Source organism: Microcebus murinus, chromosome 15, assembly GCF_040939455.1.
Source record: "Microcebus murinus isolate Inina chromosome 15, M.murinus_Inina_mat1.0, whole genome shotgun sequence".
NCBI lineage: Eukaryota > Metazoa > Chordata > Mammalia > Primates > Cheirogaleidae > Microcebus > Microcebus murinus.
The window spans coordinates 57,616,073-57,635,398 of record NC_134118.1 but is presented as its reverse complement, the minus strand read 5'-3'; the positions used below and the strand labels follow the sequence as shown (position 1 = coordinate 57,635,398).

The following is a 19,326-nucleotide window of genomic DNA, read 5'->3' as shown; positions in this document are numbered from 1 at the left end:
TAGGTTGTCTGGAGTATAAAGTTATTCTGTCAATAATATTCCCAGATTTCCTGGCTGCCACAGTAGTATTGCTTCAGAGGCAAAGTTTGTGTAATATTGTGCTGCTCAATGCAACTTGTTCAGTTTTGTAATTAATGGAAATCCCTTGCATATTCTAATTGCCTAATTACTATGATTTTTTTCAATATTATTATAAATTTAAATCTATTTCTGTATTTCATGGATAAAACATTTGATAAACATTTATGGGGCTGAAAATGAACAATATGCTTACCAAAACCCATAGAACTGTACCACACAAAGAGTGATCCTAATGTAAACTATGAATGCTAGTTAGTAATAATGTATAAATATTGGTTCAATTGTAACAAATTTACCATACTAAAGCAAAATGTCAGTAGTAGGAAAAACTTTGTACAGGAGGAAAGAGAGTATATGGGAACTCTGTGTTTTCTGTTCTATTTTTATGTCAACATAAAAGTATTCCAGAAAAAAGTATTTTAATTTAAAATAGAGTAATAATATGTAAACCATTCTGAAGAGCTAGTTTTAAAACCAGATATTGGATATAGGGATGCTTTGCAAAATATGGAATCTCACACCATGATGAATTAGTAGTGAATTCTTTCCCAATTCCCCACTCTCCTAACATCCTCTGTAGATACAGTCCTTCCTGCCCCTCTTACCTGTTGTTTTGCTTTTTGTTTGTTTTAACGAAGAGGTTTCTGCTCTGTAATATTCAAATGACTACAACTGTGGCAGTGCCGTGCCTATTTCCATCTGAATTAGCTGGTTATTTCCCCTTATGTCTGAGTCCTGATAAACCCCTGAGGGTTCTATGCCTCAGACAGTAGCATTGCTTCACTGTTTAAGATGTTGCTTCCCAATCCATCATCATAGCAAAGAAGAAAAACTTTATCTAATTCCCAGTATAAGCAAACACTGAAATAACCTGAATACTCATCAAAGAAAATAGAATTAAATAACTTAGAATCTAATCAATAGTGGAATATTTTTCTACTATTAAAATGGTGTTTTTCTATAAACGTTTAATAACTTGGAAAACATTCTCAAAGTGTTAAATGGAAAGAAAGAGATAAAAGTCCATGTATACATGTGAAAGGAAACTAGTTACCCTGTCCAGAATGGCCTGGGGGCACTAAAACACATTTTAAATGGATTGATTTCATTTACAGTTTGTCACTGAGGTACACAATACATTAAGTCATCCATTAGAAAAACAGCTCTACTAAAAATCTACACTTAAAATTTAGAGGTCCTATTTCTATAAAATTGATATTAAAACATTTTTTTAAATTTTATTGTGATATAATTTTAGATTGACAGAAGAGTTGTTAAATATAGTGCAAATAGTTTTTATATACCCTGATGTTGACATCTTACATGACCATGACATGTTTATGGAAAAAAAGAAATTATTACTGGGAAATGCTAAAATATAAGCTACATATTTTATTTGGATTCACCAGTTTCCCCTCTAATGTCCTTTTTTACTATTCCACAATATCATATTCCATTTAGTTGTCATATTTTCTTCGTCTCTCTAATCTTGACAGTTTTACTATGTTTTCTTGCTTTTCATAACTTTGATGACTACTTTTCTGGTATTTTGTTGAATGTTTCTCAATTTAAGTTTATCTGATGACTCTTATGATTATATTGGGGTTCTTGAGTTTGGGGAAGACTGCTATAGACAGAGATGCCTTTCCCATTGCGTGATATCAGAAGATACATAAAACCAATAAGATTTGTTTTGGTGATATTAACATTGATTGCATGGTTAGAATGGTGTATTTTGGTTTCTCTGCTATGGAGTCATTAAGTTTTCTGTTTCTGTATTCTATTCAAGAGAAATGAGTCACAAAGGCCAGCCCACATTCAAGGACAGGGGAATTAAAGTGAGATTATATTTTAAAGCAAAGTTTTAAACCCTTATTCTCTCCATCACTTCTGAATGGTGGTATCTTCCAAATTAACAATATATGGCCTATTCATTATATATCAATTTCTGCCTCTGGAAAGTGATGGCCTAACTTTTAAGATCTCATAGAGATTTCAAGTCAAAGTTATTAATATATACCCTGCTTGACCATAATATTAGAGCAGGCAATCTCAAAACTATCCTCCAATTTTGTTTAAAATTCAAACTAAATTATAGCTAGTACAGATAATTAACTTATTTTATAATAGATCTTTCACTTGAAGATGGAGGAAAGGGGCCATAAGTATGAATGCAGTTGTCCTCAAGACTAATCTAGAAAAGGAAAGGGAATGGATTCTGCCTTGAAGCCTCCAGAAGGAATGTAGCCTTACCCTTGACTTTAGCTTGGTTAGAACGATTCAGGACCACAGGACTCCAAAACTATAAGATAATGAATTTGTGTTGTTTAATCACTAAATTTGTGGCCATTTGTGGCAACCATAGAAACTAGTACACCATATATGCTATAAACTCTGTAAGAGTAAGAAAACCAAAAAATGTTTCTCTTCTAAGTAAAGTTGAGCAGTTTAACAAACTGGGTTTTTTTTTTTGAAAGGTAGATTATGCATATATTTTTTTCTTATATATTTGTAATATTTTTAAATTTTTTTAGAACTGAATGTAAAAGGCTACTTTTGAAAAGAGCAAATATTTCCCTAGGGAAACTATCATAGCTCTCACTTTTCTCCTCTATTAAATAAGGAAGGGACTTTAATATATAATTTAAGGGTTTGATTTCTCACTATATCAGGTTAACAGTTTGACAACATTTAGTCTTTTAAACTAGCAAATAGGCATGAGAATGAGGAAATACCATGTTCATTGACATATATAAATTATCTTTTATACTGTAACATAAATGTAGTCACAGAGAGAAGCAAACATCTCATTGGGAGCCTCAAAGCCTGATAAGACATTTGGACAAACTTACTGTGTAAACTGAAGCAGTAGCAGTAGAGTTTTTTTCACCTCTTTATAGACCCTCTGATCTGCTGAGGAACTCAGCCCCAACTACACAAAATACGGGGCTGCAGGAACTGTTAGCTTTGCCAGTGTAGACACTCCTTAAAACAAATGCTTTTATGACTCATGTTAGCATGCACATGCTTAGTAGTTGGAAGCTAGAAGTGATACACTTAGATGAAATTGAACTATAAACAGAAAGAGCAAAGTTACTTACTAAAGGTGAACACATTTGCAGAACAGATTAGGAATTCAGGTAATATTCTGATTTTGGTATTTTTCAATAATGCCTCTAAAAGATTTTCCCCAAATTCCTCCCCTAAAGAAAAGAATTTAAAAAAGCTAAAAAGAAAAAAACGCCACTAAACATTGGTATCTTTTTGAAGACATTAATGTTATATAATAGTTTTATTTGGGATTTATTTTTCAGATGGACTCTGCAATTCATCTATAGTGTTGATCAAAGTAGGAAATGAAATTTTATCCTTAAAGGAGAAAGCAGGCAGAAAGCCATGACTGAAATTGAGTAATTTACCCTTAAATATTTTCTTTCCTATTTTTACATATACTAAAGAAGAAAAGCAACTAATATACTTATGTGTTAAAAGAACCACTTCAACTAGTCTTCCGGTAACAACAGCCCTACCTCATCTTGATTATACCCAAACGGCTATAAATCACAGTGAAGATAGACTGTAACTATTGAAGACACAGTTCTACACCACAGAGGTGGATAAAGATTTGATTCTGTGACATGCTGTATGGTACATTAAATAAATAAATAAATAAATAAATAAATAAATAAATAAATAAATAAATAAATAAATAAGGTACTTTTCAAAAGGCCAGCATAGCACAGATGCCAGAAAAACTATAAATGGTAATTTAATTCCAAATGGAACTGAGGCTTTTATTCATTTGTTATTCACAGCCTTGTCAGGGGAGTTTACGGGATAATTTTTCTGGAGCATAAAAGTCCCATCTATGATCTAGGAATGCCTTACTCTCATGATAGAAGAATAGATTTAAATGTCATTAATTTCCCCTGATGATTTGGAGTTGATTTTTATTTAGGTCTCAGTTAATGCCAAATAAGCATCCACACTAGAACTCTAAATTATTCTCAAATCTGTTAGTCATAATTTGCGTTGCTTTAAGTGGTATTATCACCTGCGATAAACTACTCTTTTTACTCCCTTGTGATGCCTGGAGGTGTTTGTGTCCCAGCTGCCATCTGGCAGTCACTACTAAGCCAGTGGCTCCCTTTTCTTTCTCGGATTAGTCATCATAGGAGAGTGGGGTGTTCATTATGAAGGCCTGTTCTATAAATGAATGAAAAGGAGCCAACTATGCTCAAAGTCAAACACAAGAAAATAGATGGGATTATTTTAAGACTTACATAGGATTTAAATAAGAGAAGCTCTGGGTTTATACATATCTTCTCACCTTTTACATAATCACCAAACATTCATGTGGATGTTTTATTTTTATTGCCTTTAGGTAATTCATTAGCTCTGAATCACTTGATTTCTACTTTTTTTCCTTTAGTCACCCACCCCTACACCCTCTGACCCTCTGTTTTTGTGTGTCTCCTTCCTACTTGGGCATGTTTGACTTGCCTGTGCTGTTCTAATCTTTAGTAAGCAGATGTTTTTCTCAATAGGATGCTTTTTATTATTTCCCTGGCATTGTTTAGCATCCTGTCTAGAGTGTCAGCTTGCATCCTGGTAGCTCTAATACATAATAGAAGATACTCTTAGGTGTGTGAAAAGAAACTCTTGTCTGGTGAACAGAGACATAAATACCAGTGCAGACATAAGGGTGGCATGGAAGTTAACCAACTAGTGCAACTTTTGATCCTACCTGTTTATGCCAGGAGGATCATAAAACAAAAGAATGAATGAAGCAGAAGGAAAATCATAGTAAGCTCTATTTTTGATGAGGTGTTAATTAATGGTTTCCTTAGTAAAGAACTGGCATGTGGGGCTTTTGATCTTGACATATCCTAAGAGTAGGACTGTGATTTAAAGTTACAGGTTGTAAGTACCTAAAAACAAAAGCCTAAGTCTGTGCAACAGGCTTTATTCAGCCTAGGGTGATGCTTGGGTGGTCACTTAGAAATAACTAGTGACTGATATAGTAAGGGCTTCCAATTGACTCTATGACTACATGCTATGAAACCAATATCCATGATGCTTAGACAATGACCTCCCTCAACCTGGGAGCAGAAGATACTGCTTATATTTATTTAAAACTTCATTTATAACATTAGCATTGATAAAATGCATTAATGAAATAATGATTCATGTTGATGCCAACATACCAGTGACTAAAGATATTGTTTTCTTTTCATGGAAAAGAAAATCAAGAAATCATATAAGGAAGAAAATTGGACAAAAAATTTTATGAGAAAAAGATTTTCCAATTGCTTCTCCTTTTCTTCCAATCCTAATTTATATATTTGTTCATTGCCACAGACTATATTTTATTATGTACTTGCCAATCTCTCCTATAAAATCATAACTGACATAATGCTGGAAAAATGTAGACCCATATGTAATGATACTGACTAGAGAATTTTGACTAGACTATACTATTTTAAACAGTATATGCTAAAAGCTGTTTATGTTTCATAAAGAAGAGTAGAACAGTGACAGGGATTTTGACGGTTCAGGCAGGGATTTGGCAAAAGCAAAATCCAAGGAAATAGGTCCTCAATTGTTTTTTATTTCATCTTCTCACTCTTATCTGCCTCACCTTTGCTTCCAAGTACTGGACTCTTGAAGATGAATCTTGAAGACTAGATGGAATTTTAGCAAGCAGAGACAAAGGTGAGGATGTTATTCAAGGGCACAACCTGAACAAATGAGCATTGTAATTGGAGAAGTAGCTCAGAATGGTAAGAGTACAGGATATATAAGAGGGAAAAGAGGCATGACCTTGGAAGATGATTTTGCAGCATGTTATGGGATGAGGGGAGAGGTTAAATCCTAGATTGAGGAGTTTAAACTTAATTCAGTGTGCAATGAGGAACCACTAAAGGCTTTAACTATAGGCAAATGATTAGATCAGAATTGTGCTTTAAGAAGCTTATTCTGGCTGTGTTGTTTACTCACTCACATCTTTAGATGACTACCACTTATTTTAACAACAAAGAAACATACACTAAGTGCTATGAGAGATAAAACCTGCTGTCATGAAAGTGCAATTTAGAGAGCCATTATAAAGTATATGCTAGAGGTATTCTAATACTCAATGAGAGTAATTGAGAAAAGGAAAATTCCTTATCATAAAAAAATGTTCAACATCAATAATCATCAGGAAAATGCAAATTAAAGCCATAAGGAAATATCATTTGTACCCTTGTCAGAATGGCTACCATTAAAAAGTCAAAAACAACACATGTTGGCATGAATGCAGAGAAAAAAGAGTGCTTATACATTGTTGGTGAAATGGGAAACTAGTACAATGACTATGGAAAACAGCATGGAGAGTCCTCAAATAGCTAATAGTAGACTTACCATTCAATTCAGGAATCCCACTACTGCATTAATACCCAAAGGAAATGAAATTGTTTTATCAAAAAGACACCTACGCTTGAATATTTATCATACCACAATTCACAATTGGAAAGATATGGGATCAACCTAAGTGCCTACCAACCCATGAGTAGATAAAGAAAATGTGATATATCTATACCATGGAGACTCAGTCATAAAAAGGAATGAAATAAAATCTTTCACAGAAACTTTGATGGAACAGGAGACCATTATCCTAAATGAAGTATCTCAGGAATGGAAAACCAAACACCACATGTACTCACTAATAAGTAGGAACTAAACAATGGGCACACATAGGCACAAAGAGATGTAAAGGACATTGAAAACTAAGAAGCAGGGAGGGTGGGAAAGGAATGAGGGATAATAATTTACCTATTAGGTACAGTGAACACAGTCCTGGGAGCAGGCACACTGAGAGCCCTGACGTTAGCATTATACAATATATCCATGTAACAAAAATGCTTGTACCTACTTAATATTTTGAAATTAAAAAAAAAAAAAAGAAAGAGCAGAGTAAGGAAATAATCAATCAAGGAAGAAGTGTGAGAGGGCTAGACTGAGAGCACACAGACCCTCAGGAAGGGAAATGGGAGCCCTCTCCTCAAAAGTGTATTAAGTATGCATGCTATGGTCTGAATGATTGTATATCCCTAAAATTCATATGTTGAAATCCTCATCCCCAAAGTGATGGCATTAGGAGTAGTGGTATCCTTTGGGAAATCATTATGTCATAAGTGGTGAAGCCCTTAGGAATTAGATGAGTGCCCTTTCAAATGAGGCTCTAGAGAGTGACCTTACCCTTTCCATTGAGTAAGGACACAGTGAGAAGGATCATCTATGACCTGGAAAGCAGGTTCTGTCCAGACAGTGAATTTGCCTTGATCTTGAACTTCCCAGCCTCCACAACTATGAGAAATAAATTTCTATTGTTTATAAGCCACCTAGTTTATGGTATTTTGTTATAACAGCCAGAATGAACCAATACAATGCAGAAAGAGAGGTGAATACAAAATTTGGGAGCAGTGAGAAAGAAAGCTGTCAAATCCCAACAATCTAAATAAATTAGAGGAAAACATATATACTAATTTGAAGGTTTTTGGCTAGGCTTAGAAACATAAAGAGCGAAGTCAGTTTGAAATAGCTGCAATAGAAAATGCAATTACAATTCAACAAGGGATGCATAAAATGATTACTCATCAGCCTAGAAAGTTTAGTTGAAATTAGAAACCATTTATCTGAAATGGAACAATCTATATTATTTTATGATTTCTCCTCGTACGCTTTGGCTGCCCAGTGCCAGAGAAAAATGTCTGGGTGATCGCAATTCCCCTTTCTCATATTCTACCAATCTTGCTACTGGCACGGATCAGGGTGATCTTTCTGGTGTCAGATGAGATACAAAGGGTTTTTCTCTTCATGTTCTCCATGGTTTGTTTTACCTCTTTGATGAAAAGAAGCTGTATGCCAAAGTGAAGAAAGCAAAGTCACCAAAACATAAGTCCCCTCATCGATCACTGACAGTGTTTCAGACTTATTCAGCCCAGTTGTTGTGCAGATGAGGGGGGGATAGAATTGCCAGAAACCTGAGGAGAAAAGTTTTCAGAAAGTTAAACCAAGTGGGAGTAATTAATTTTCCCAAGCATAGAGTGAAATGTCTCTCCAAGAACAGTAGGGGGGTCACTCCCAACCTTTGGAAACTGTATTACGTGGCAGGAGCCCCAAGTACTTTCTGTCACTTTTCTAACACCTCCTGGGGGAGCCTGAAAGACTTGATGCCAGTCAGTGCTACTTGACCATAATGGAAATTTCCAGTGTTGGCCTTCTCTGGATGTATATAATATCAAGGCATTGAGCTTTAATATGCAAGATTTAATCTTTGGTGCAATAGCAGAATCCGACTGGCAACAGGGTGAATACAGTCTCTAATTGTCAGGAGTGAATGGGTCAAAAATATATTATTCATATAATAATTTAGACAGGAAAGTAGCTCCACAAAATAGGTGGGTTTCTTTTTAACTTTAAAGGAGACTATTTTGACAATGCAGGATTAAAGGGAGGCATATGTTCATGTAATCCAACTACTCCAAATTAAGAGAAATCTCTCATCAGAGAATTTTAAAACTACTAGAGCTTCTCTTTCACAATTAATTTTGCTAATGGTCAAGTTCCTAAGTGAGGCAGTATCATTTAAGCTCAGCTCTATTCTTTCCCAGTCTGTTGAAAGGATGCCGTAATAAAGCCAAGATAGGGCTCCTTTGTGCCTTTTAATGGAGTGAGACAGAATGGCATCAGATCAGGGATAACTTTAAGCACTATCGCTGCTACATGAGGAGATAAAACAGAAAGCAGTCAGTGTCTCTGAGTTGTTTTGAAGTAGAAGCCTGTGCTTGAGCAAGAAATATTTGTAACTGGAACTGACTGTAGTCTGAACTAAGAACTGCCGTTGGCTGTGAGTAATGAATTCTGTGCCTGAGGTCTGTGTTATTGCTTCTGTTATTCAATATCTTGGTTCCAAAGCAAATGCTGTTGGACTTGGGCACATTTATAAATGAATAGCATAGTATAAATTTCAAGAACCAATGAAGACAAGGAAAAGGAAGCACTGCAGTAAGAAACACTTTCAGCTACTTCCTCAGAAGTTAGCAGTCTCATATGTAATAGTGACTTTTTATATGTCTGGCTCTTTCTAATATATGCTATCAATATAACTCTGCAACTTAAGTCTACTAAGCTCATTTTTAAATAATGAGACTAAAGCTAATATTTAAGAGCTTTGCTCAGTCACACAGCTGAAAGGAGCAAACCCAGTTGTTAAACCCATCAGATTCATCCTTGCTTGGTTGTTCTCAAAGTACAGACTTAGGATCAACAGCACTGCATCACCAGGAAACTTGATGGAAACTGTGAGGGTGGGGCTTGGCAATCTGTGATTTAACAGGCCCTGCAGGTGATTCTGATAAAGACTTAAGTTGGAGATTGTTGAACTAGTAAAAAGTTTAAGCTCCCTACTAGTTTAAGATAATCTCCCCACTATATGAAGATATTAAGAATTGGAATATTAAACTGGTACATATTGAGGACACTGTCCTTATAATGTGTCCATAATTCCATCAGCCACTTAGCTGTTTCCATCTGCATAGATTCATTCATTCAACAAGGACTATACAGAATGCTTAAGACTGATAATAGATAAATACAGATAAATACAAAGATTAAGACAAACTATCTGATATAAGAGAAATAGGGCAGATACACATGAAGCAGTTTATATAACAACACAAGGCAATATCCATTAACTGCCAGAATGAAGAATTCAGAGAATCCCATGAGATTTTGAATGAGAGAAAGAGATGATGAAATTGTCATAGAAAGATGTCATGGAAAACACAGGACTCTAGCATGATCTTGGGAGAATGAGAATATGAAAAGCTAATGGTGGTTATGGAGTAGTGGTAGGACTATTCCAGGTGAACAAAAGCCTAGAAAAATATTTTTGATAATTTTCAGAACCACATCCTGTCTTCTTAGATAAGGAAATTGCTACATTGTTTTAAGTGTTCACAGGAGATAGCTGAGGTATAAAGAGTCTGGGAATAGGAATGAAGAGACCTGGATTCTGTTCTCTCACAGCCAAGTAACATTTGTTAAAGCATTTATTTCCTTATTTATAAAATAGCAGTTTCAGTACAACACTTGTTAATAAAATTTCTGGAAAGATTAAAGGAAATAATCTCTGTCATGCTTTCTCAATCTAGCCATTATGTATGTTCTAGGGGAAAAAAAGTTCAATTTTAAAATAAATTTGTGGATCAAAGGGTTAAATTATGTTGTATAAATTATAGGACTTCTCAGGACCTTCATTGTGTTCAAGAAATTGTAACTCAGAAGTGAAATCAGTATGTGCTATACTCCAAACTTTATTTTTTTGCTATGGCATCTCTTTATTTGAGGGGAATCTTTTAACATACCCCAGGCTACCATTCCAAACAGAACAGGTAGAAAAATAATGACCTATATGATAATGTTTGGGCACAGGGTAGTGTTCATTAAATGTTATTGTAATTTAATTGGATTATTCTGCAGACTAGTTGTAGTTCATCTTACATCTCAATGTACAATAATGGAAATAGTACAATAATCTACACACAAGGCCAATCATTCTACATTCCCACAACTATAGCTCAGCATTCATCTTGTATACGTCTCAAAACTACAAAGCTTCTGCACAGCCAAAGAAATAGTCATGATAGTAAACAGACAACCTACAGAATGGGAGAAAATTTTTGCATCCTATGCATCCGATAAGGGACTGATAACTAGAATATACTTAGAACTCACGAAAATTAGGAAGAAAAAATCAAATAACCCCATTAAAAAGTGGGCAAAGGACTTGAACAGAAATTTTTCTAAAGAAGACAGAAGAATGGCCAACAAACATATGAAGAAATGCTCAACATCTCTAATCATCAGGGAAATGCAAATCAAAACCACAATGAGATATCACTTAACCCCAGTGAGAATGGCCTTTATCAAAAAATCTCCAAACAATAAATGCTGGCGTGGTTGCGGAGAGAAAGGAACACTCCTACACTGCTGGTGGGACTGCAAACTAGTTCAACCTCTGTGGAAAGCAATATGGAGATATCTTAAAGCGATACAAGTGAATCTACCATTTGATCCAGCAATCCCATTGCTGGGCATCTACCCAAATGATCCAGTGACACTCTACAAAAAAGACACCTGCACTCGAATGTTTATAGCAGCACAATTCATAATTGCAAGGCTGTGGAAACAGCCCAAGTGCCCATCAATCCAAGAATGGATTAATAAAATGTGGTATATGTATACCATGGAGTACTATTCAGCTCTAAGAAACAATGGTGATATAGCACATCTTATATTTTCCTGGTTAGAGCTGGAACCCATACTACTAAGTGAAGTATCCCAAGAATGGAAAAACAAGCACCAGATATATTCTCCAGAAAACTGGTATTAACTGAGTAGCACCTAAGTGGACACATAGGTGCTACAGTAATAGGGTATTGGGCAGGTGGGAGGGGGAGGGGGGCGGGTATATACATACATAATGAGTGAGATGTGCACCATCTGGGGGATGGTCATGGTGGAGACTCAGACTTTTGGGGGGAGGGGGGAAATGGGCATTTATTGAAACCTTAAAATCTGTACCCCCATAATATGCCAAAAAAAAAAAACAAAAAAAAAAACTTTTGACAACTTAAAATTTGCCCCAAAGGCAGCTGTTTCTGAAAATGTTAAGCTTCTTGATTTTCTGCAGCCTAAAAGATGTAGTGAAATTGCCAAAAACATTTCTTATGAATGATGCAGTCAATTCATAAATATAGCCTACCAGGGTTTCATATGTAATGAGCAAATATTTACATATAAAATTATATATATGTAATTATATATACACATATATACATTATGTTTTATAGACAAAGCTATATCTAAGTGAGTATTATGGTTGGTACTTATTAATAGTACAGGAATCGCATATTTTATATGAAGTTAACAAATATTTTTTATTCTAATTCTTTGTGTCAGATACTGGGCAGGCAAATTTGAAAAACATGGCAGAATATCTTCCTACAAGATATTCATGATCTAGCAGAGGACAGCAATGCTCATGTGTACTATTAATAGAAGTGCTAGGAGAGGGGCAAATATCTAATGGAAACCAAAGGAGGGTGCAGTTAATTCTGGTGGGGAGGAGAAACAATGGAAAGTTCCATTAAAAAGGTGGTTCTTGATTTGGGCCTGGAACAAGACTTTAATTAATGTTCAAGGAAAAATGGGGAGGATTCCTGGAAAATTATTTTGAGAAAATACAAAGTTGTCAAAGTGCAAGTGCCATTCAGGAAGAAGTAAATAATTCTGTGTAATGAGAGAATAAAATGAGAGTAAAGAGCTGTAGGAGACTTGGGCTGGACATTAATATCAAAGTGAGATTGTGAATATTGATTGTGACAAGGTAAAGAATTTAGACTTTATTCTAAAGAACATAGGATGGTGTCAGAAAGATTTATGACAAGGAAAATCTTTACTTTAGAAAGATGTTCCTAACTTTTTATCTGAAAATATATGCCAGCTGAATCAAATATTTAGATATAAGGGATATTAATAGTAAGATAGCTTTCTACAGAACACATATAATAAATGATTGGCCCTACATCGAGCACTTCATAGATATTGCTCCTTTAATACTCTCACAGCAAGAGGAGGTAGAATTCATCTTCCCTATTTTAGACATAAAGTGATGTACTTAAATTTCCACACCTTAAAATTACAGAGCAGAATTCAAATCCCAATTTGTGTAAGTCAATGCTTTTAACAACCACTCCATGCTAATACCCATAAAAAAATCATAAAATAAGTAAAAGAATATATGGGTGAAGAGTATTTTGTTTTACATTCTTGAGGATAAGAAATGACTTTTAAACAGAGAAAATGCTTTAAAAAAATGATAGATTTGATTACATAAACATTAATATAGAATAATTATGAACAAAGTAGAAACACAAGCAACATAATAGGAAAACACTGGCAACCTCTATGAGAGAGGTCTAATTAATATCAAATGTTTTGAAAAATAAATATGAAAAATGTAGACTCTCCTAATAGACAAATGGGCAAAGGACAGAAACAACAAGTTTATAAAAGGAGAAATACTATTGGGAATATTTACGGATAGGTGGAGTATGAAGAAATAAACATTCTCATACCAAATTGGTTGGAGTATAACTTTGCGCCATCTTTCTAGAGGGTAATTTAACAACAAGTATCATAATGTAAAATGTTAGTTCTTTGAAGCAATAATTTCATTTCAGAATATTTTCTTTTAAAAGATAGTAAAATGTAGTTGGATTAATAGAGGAAAAATAATGAAATTGGTTGGGAGCAGAGAGGCTTTACAATACTAAATCAAAGTCTTATGGATGTAAGATATCAATCCTCTTTAAATTATTTTCTTTTCTTTCAAATATCTTAGGCAGACTCTGTGGTCTTTGCTGTTCCTCTGAAATGTAACAAGTCTACAGGGAGAAATTATGGGTATTACAGAGGGCAGGGAGCTAATGAGGGGCCTTTGTAAAATTTGGCTTGGAAACATGGAATTCAAAGTCATGGCTCCCTTTTCATATGGAGTATATTCTGCAACACTGGAATACTAAAAAGCTGAAAACTACTTGGAATTATAAAACTGCATGCATTTTTAAAATACCATCCTCACCTACATTCAAGCTTACTAACCCAAGGTCAGAACTTTGAAATTCAGATTTTTGGATGCAGTTGTCTGAGCTTCACAACTGAAGGTTACAGGAATTAAATCTTACAGAATGAACTTGTTTATTCAATAGGCAAATGACAGGTACTTGGCACCTGGTTTCCAAAACAAATGTGCTTCCTGGGGTTGGGGCTCAGAAAATAATGCCCCAAAGTGAAGGCCTCAGAAACAAAGTTTTTCCCAGACTTTCCCCTGTCTTCTTGGGCTCTCACTCTTCATCTCCCCCTAGCAAACCACAGAAACTGGAATCATTCTTTCCTAAGGCGAGTCATAGAAACCAGACCTCCCTAAAACCAGCCATAAAACCTAAAAATATTTATTACTTTAACCTTCCCCCACCATTCCATGTAAGACCTGGCCATAAAGAAATCCCCTGACCTATCTTGTTTAAAAGTAGGTCATAAGACCTCCCATGCCAGAAATGGTCCTGCCCCATACTCAAGAGGAAGGAATGCCACACTGAGAAGCCAAGTTAAATCCAGATGGACAGGCCTTGCTGGTTCCCTGCTCAGTATACTACTATCAGATCATTTCCTCCTTGTTCAATCACATTTCTATAGAGCTGTCCCCTCTTCATCTAATCTAAACATGAAAATGGACATTTTTCCCTGTATCTTTGGTCCTTCCTTCTGAAGGCTCCAGAGTCATATAAAACTGTAATTAAATACATTCATTCTTAAGCTTTCCTATTGCTAACCTGCCATTTGTTATCCAAGGGTCAGCCATGACCCTTAAGATACATGGGGAAAAGTATCACTCATTTCTTCTCTCATGATGGGTAAATATCAATGTAGCAACATAACCTACATCTCATCAACAAATTTCAAAATCTTTAGCTCTTTTCGCAAATACACAAAAAGTGAAGTCAAGAGATCAAAAGTACTTGAACTTGAAAGGGACTAGCATCTATAACCCCTATGGTAAAGGAGCCTATGCACCAAGGACATTTAAATAATTAGAAGTTTCATCCTCTTAAAATGTTATCTCAGGTGTTGAAAAATAAATACAAAGAAAATTTCTCTGTAATTTAACATCCTCATACTGTACCTCTTAACATAACATTCCCACTCATTTGTATTTCTGCTGGTCAACATCTTTGGCTCATTATCTCTTCTACTGAACTAGGAGAAGCTTCTAATCATTCCTTTTCTTCAAGAAATACAAATACTTCATGGTAGTTGCATTTCCTCTGTAAGAAGAATAGGAAGCAAGAAGCCTGCAGTAAATACTTCTAATTAAAGCTTCTAATTCTGACATGTAGAAAGCAGCCTTTTCCTGATTGTGTACCCAGGGCCACTTTTATGCATATAAGGTGGTAACCAAAATCTCATTTAGAATCTGATATAGATGTACCCTTCCTAACTGAATCTGAGATCCTATGTTAGTTTGGATATTTATTAATAGATACAGCCACTATCAGACTATGTATGGAAGACAAAAATTAAAATGATAAAATATCAGTAAGACCAATGTATAGTAGTCTATATTTGTTTTTATTTTCTTCTTTAGTTCTAGAATGTCACTTTAAAATAAAATAGTCAGGAATTACTTAATACAAACATGATATAATTACTTTTTATTACCAACTACTAACAGAACATTTAATCCAATTCAGAATCTTAACAAGTTAATTTTGCGAGGCACCAGAGGGGTCTCAAATGCTCACCAGCACCCCTGGCCAGCTATCTTGCAACTGGTCCTGTTTCTTTCTTCTTTTGTCCAGCTCCTCTCTCACTGGATCATCACCACCTGAGTGCCACTCTTGCCATCACCACTGGGCAGCACTGTTGCTTCTAACAGGGTCTGCCATCCAAATGTACATTAGCTTGTCTTTCAATGTTTTTAGCTTTTGTTTGAGCTTCAATTTCAAAGAGGAAATAGTTTCTTTAGTTTCACAGGGAATGTGCAGTCAAAAATGTCATCTATTTTATGGAGGAATTCCTCTTTTTCTTCTATTTCCTGTCTCTCTCATGGTTGTTTGTTTTCTTTTCTTCTTGTATTTTTTTTTCCTGGTGCATATACTTACAGGTCCTATCACCAAAGTGTTCTGGCTGTTCTGATTATGATGTATGGGGCTTTATATCAAGATCGCCTTTTGATTGGCAAAGAGCTGAAGAGCTGGTCTAGTAGAAGGCTTGCATACAGATCTCTTGTCTTCACACACTTTCTTTCTAACCCTACTTTGCAATTTGGAGCAAAGATTTGCTTGGTGCCAGCAGAGAGATGGATCCCTGGCTTACGGTAAAACCTGTAAGGCTACAGCTTCTTCATGGAGAGAGATGTAGTGCTTTGTTTCAGAAGCTTTGGAGTTTCTTCATGTATACAATCCCTCCTTTATCCTGCCTCCCTAATGATCTACTTCTTGTAAAACACTTGTTTGAATGAGTGAAAAATTATTGCTTGAGGTTGGCAATTTGATATATTCCATACAGACACAGTTCTCTCTACTACATTGCTACAAACACTTCAATATTCATCTGGTTATTTTCTAACCTGAGAAGGTACCATAAACTACCCTTAACAAACATGGAGAGTTTTACATTTTATGTACTCCAAATTTAAACAAAACTAAAATGAATATGAAGCTAAGTAACATAAAGTAAGGATGAAATGTTATGTGCCAAGATTTCTATTATTTTGACCATTTTTGTAATTTAGATGTTGAATTAGCTTCATGGGGATTTTCTGGGTCCTGTGTTCATATGGCCCACCAAAGAACACATTGAATAACATACATGGCTAAACCTCAAACTTTTAAAGTTACAATAATAAGAGCTAACATTTGTAAAGAGCTTACTATATGTCAGGCACCCAGCAAATGCTTTACATAAATTATTTTTATTTAATCCTCATGATGAACCCTATGAGTGGATATAACATGGAAAAATTAAAGTAAATTTCTAAGCTGGTAAGTGATGTAGAACATTATTCCAGCCCAAGCAGTCTGATTAGAGAGTACCTCATGAACCCTTATGAGACCATAAAATGTTAAAAATAAAGGCATTTTTCTTCTCAGTGTGAAGTAACACAGTTTTAAGAATACCTTGCATAAACCTACATTTGTTTTCCATACCCACAGTCAACTTTTTCTAATGTATTTAGGGCTCTTTGTTTATGCTTACATTTCTGTATTAAATCATACATAAAACATTATCTTAGACATAAACATCCTTCTAGTCATTATCTCAACACTCAGCAGTAAATATAACCTTTAGATAATCTTTTCTCAATACTCATTTTTATGTTAAAGAAAGTAAAGGAAGATAATGCAAACATATATTTTTTCTGGTGTCCAACATTTTAGTCTGGTTTACGAGTATAGCCAAGGCATTGCATACCTGGGTACCACTGGACTCAGGTATTTGACCTTACTTTGTCAAATACCAATGATGTTCAGTATTTACAAAGAACAAACTATACAGAAAGCAGTGTATCTGGTTCTATGAAAGAAGGAGACACTAATACAACTCGCCCTCTTGGGTTCACATGCATTCTAGGAAGACAGGCACATAGACACAGACAAAAATTCCACCTGGTGTGATTTAGAGCTCTAACTTTCATATGCACCTCATGCTATGAAGGTTTGATAGTGAAGGGAAGCATTTGTGCCACCTGAGAGTAGAATCAAGAATATTTTAGAGGGGGTGACATTTGAGCTGGAATTGGGAGAGTGTGTAAGAATGTTTTTCAAGAGAAAATCCTCATGAAGCTAATTCAACATTTTTTAAGGCACAGAGGAAAAGTATTCTAAATCCCATTATAAAATAAGTCATTAAATGAATTAGATTCACTTACCAGAAAATTTGCCTCCAACCATAGCTATCAGATAAAAGATGATTGAATAATCAATTTACAAATTTTATAAAGAATCCAGATTTTTGTATCTGCTGTGAGCACTTCCAGATTTTTAAAAATTTGATAAAACTTTACTTATTTTAAGTAGAAACTGATGTGTAGCAGTTAAGAGCAAATACTCTAGAATGAGAAATGGTTTCATTAAATCTTGACTCTGCTACTTAGAAGTAGTTGGGTTATGTAAATTATTTTACTTCTCTGAGTCTAAGATTCTTTTTCCAGAAAATGAAGGAAAAATAATATTTATCTCAGTGTATTGATGTGTACAGGGTTTGACATGTCATTGGCTCTCAAAATTCAAGTCCTCAAAATATGGAAATATCTCACATATTTCTAACCCTACTGTGCATAGCAAAGTGCTCAAAAGTACTTAAAGTGAAAATGGATGAATAAGCAAATAAATGAAGAGAAAGAATAATGAAGTGAGTGAATCTGTCAGACTTTAATTCTGCAAGTTATCTCCTTTAAGAAAATAAAGGTGCCCTTGGAGCATTTCTATGGAGCAAATTAAAGACTTATTTATTAATCAGTACATATTGTTGTGCTATGAATATAGGATAATATTCTGATATCATGAGGATATTTGGCCAGATAATCAGAACTACACAGATCCTGTCCTGATCCATCTGCCCTCTTTAGGAACTCCCTGATATTTTGCTATAGTTTAATTGAGTAGTGATAATACTCACATGAATATATACATTTCTTTAAAATTTTATATGGGTGTAAAATAAAAAGGCAATGAATAAAAAGGAAGGGAGACATTTGGGGACAAAGTTGGCTAACATTCTAAAATGGCATATATCTAAAAGGTGGAATCTACATTAGGACATATAATTTTGGTTTTTTTCCCCCAAGGAAGAAGTGGAGAATTGCTTTGTGAGTAACATAATTGGTAACTCAAAAGGACCTCCTGTAAATAGTTCTAAATATTAAATCACAATGTTTCCCAAGAAGCATTTAAATATTTGGATCTAGAGGAATAACTTAAGGAAGACCTTGCCTCCCTAATTGTGCATATTGATGTTATATTATCTTTTTCCCACTTAGTCTCTTTCTTTTTCTTTTTTTCTCTTTCTCTTAATCATGCTGAAAGGAATGTAAGGTGAGACTAATTCTATGCCATGCCAGACAGAAAGATAATGGAATGAACGATGGGGAATAAGATACTGAATATAAAGCTGCTCACAAGAGGAAGATTAGAGTAGCTACAGATTCATTTAAGAAGAAAATAACCCGAGGAATTAAAGATTTATGAAAGTTAACCAGGTTTAAAGAGTTAAGAAATTAGATAAAGAAAGTATTTGTAGTGGGGGTATTGGGTTTAGAACTGATGAAAACAGGTCAAGACCCAAGTGGCTATGGAAGAACAACATTATCTATGTCATTGGGGCTTAAATGTGGAACCCTATAAGAGAGAGCCAAGAGTTTGTGTGTATCTAAAAATCAGAGCTAAAACCAACTTGCCAAAATGAGAGAAGAAAGAAATTGGATCATTAATGTTTAGCTTTGCCTATGGAATTCAGTGATCAAGCCATGCCCGTAGAGCATGCATCCTAAAATTAATGATACCTTAGCTGAATATATATTTGCCACCTAAATAGCACATGATATGCTGATGACACTTACAACCCTGGGTAATG

At 34.9% G+C, this 19,326-nt stretch overlaps 1 long non-coding RNA gene across 1 annotated transcript in view; it reads right to left on the bottom strand.

Annotated features, from left to right (window-relative positions):
* The window catches only part of LOC105882077 (uncharacterized), a 232,896-nt gene that overhangs the window by 175,602 nt on the left and 37,968 nt on the right, over positions 1-19,326 (bottom strand). The window lies entirely within an intron of this gene.